This window comes from Argiope bruennichi, chromosome 5, assembly GCF_947563725.1.
Source record: "Argiope bruennichi chromosome 5, qqArgBrue1.1, whole genome shotgun sequence".
Lineage (NCBI taxonomy): Eukaryota > Metazoa > Arthropoda > Arachnida > Araneae > Araneidae > Argiope > Argiope bruennichi.
In genome coordinates this window covers 83,653,421-83,655,338 of record NC_079155.1, presented here as the reverse complement: position 1 = coordinate 83,655,338, position 1,918 = coordinate 83,653,421, and the positions used below count along the sequence as shown (strand labels likewise).

Below are 1,918 nucleotides of genomic sequence, written 5' to 3'. Positions count from 1 at the left end.
AATACATTTTCTGAAGAAAAAATTTAATATGCACTTTATTAAATTATTTATCAATAAAAATCGATTGAGATTGTTTTTAAGATTAATAAATGCATAAATATAATGCATTAATTTTAGTTATTAGATTTGATCTAATTATTTATTTAGCTTTCAAACAAAAAGTATCAACATCTCAGCATTCCCCTCAGTTGCTTATAGCATAAATCTTTCCATTTTCATGAATTTATATTCATTTGTTTGCAAATTAATCCCAAAAGAGAGGTTAGACCTTTTCTTGAGAGCAATGTATTGTAGTACATATTAATATAGTACTCGCTTCGGTGGTACATATACTAAAATTGGAACGATACGGAGAAGATTAGCATGGCCCCTGCGCAAAGATGACATGCAAATTCGTGAAGCGTTCCACATTTTTATATAAGCCGGGATAGCCTGGTTGCTAGGGCGTTGGATTCGCGTCCCTTAGGTTGTGAATTCGAACCCCGCCGGCCGAAGACTCTCCGCGTTTGTGGTGATTGGCGCGCGTATAGATCTGTCGTGGTCGCAAAGTCCTCCATGTCGAGAGTAATACCTCTGGGGGTACTGGATCAAGGGTGATCTTTCTCTGATTCGGGTCTAAATTACGATCTGTGAATGAATGAAGTCCGCCTCGTAAAAAGAGTTGTGAAGTGTGTTTAGAAGCCGTACTCTTGGCCCTAGATGGCGCTACTGAAAAACAAGAGACGTACCATTGGCTTAAAATCACTGACTTCTAAAGTCAGTGGGCTTGTCTATGACAAGTGCCATTAGAACCCACAACATGTTAGTATTCCATGATAAGTTTTCTGCCTGTCGTTCTATAAAAGGAATTTATAAGTATTTTTAATCATTTTAGGTTCGTCTTTACATCTTTACAACAGCGCCTAAATGAACAATCGCTTATCAGGAAAACTTCACGTAAGCATCCCATCCTCCAATACAGCAAAGAAAAGAAAAGCATGTGCTTAAAGCATCGTAAATTCCTACTTCTCATCAGTGGAAAATATTTATTTTTTTCAAAATGCCTATCGTTATTTAATTTTCTTCCCTCTTCACCAGTAGTATGGTCAGTGGAATTAGCATATATTACGTTTCTTCAGTTAAATATGATTAAGTAATGATAAATGAACTTTAATTCCGAATCTAATGCAAGGAAAGATCTAAACCCTTTAATTAAGGAATGAAATAGTTTATAAGAAGTTTGTTACCTTTCATTTTTAGTCATTTTGAAGAAATGAGGCACACATTTGTTTCGATGGCCGATAAAAAGTGCTTTAGGTTTAAAAAAAAGGTCTGATTTGTAATTTTTGCTTTAAAATAACAATATTTTACCAATAAAATAATCATTTAAATGTCTACTTATAATAAATATTAATGCGTGCATGTGTGTGAGTGTGTGTGTTGGCTTAACACGCAAGATCCTTTGTCCAAGAGCTATCAAATTCGACAAGGATATACTTTTGAGGGTGGGAATGTGCACCTAGGGACGACTTTTTTGAAATTCTTATTAGAATTTTAATTAATCAAAAATTAAACTAGATTTTGTTATTCTTTTTCGCGATAACTTCTGATAATATTCTCGCCCAAAAATAATTTTTACACCGTTTTAAAGTTCAAAAATAACTTTTACAATGATGCCAGTTTAACTAAAATTCTTTAGTATAAATCTAATTAACTTTTAAACATACTTTTAACTATATTTCGCAACAATATTTTCATTGTTGTGAATAAAACGCAATTTGTTTCCATTTTTTTTCGACAAATATTTGATCACGTGATTTATCTCCAATTGTTGAAAGCGAAAGAAGGATTTGCCTTAATATATATGCAGCTTATAGGAGGAATAAAAAGAACAGAGAACGACGATTGCAATACAGTACATTCTCGAATATCAGGTTTC

At 33.2% G+C, this 1,918-nt stretch overlaps 1 non-coding gene across 1 annotated transcript; it reads left to right on the top strand.

Moving 5' to 3' along the window:
* Positions 1–308: 308 nt before the first annotated feature.
* Positions 309–415, top strand: LOC129969951 (U6 spliceosomal RNA). Its single transcript, XR_008784700.1, has one exon. It is a non-coding gene; the product is annotated as a U6 spliceosomal RNA (small nuclear RNA).
* The last annotated feature ends 1,503 nt before the right edge of the window (positions 416–1,918 follow it).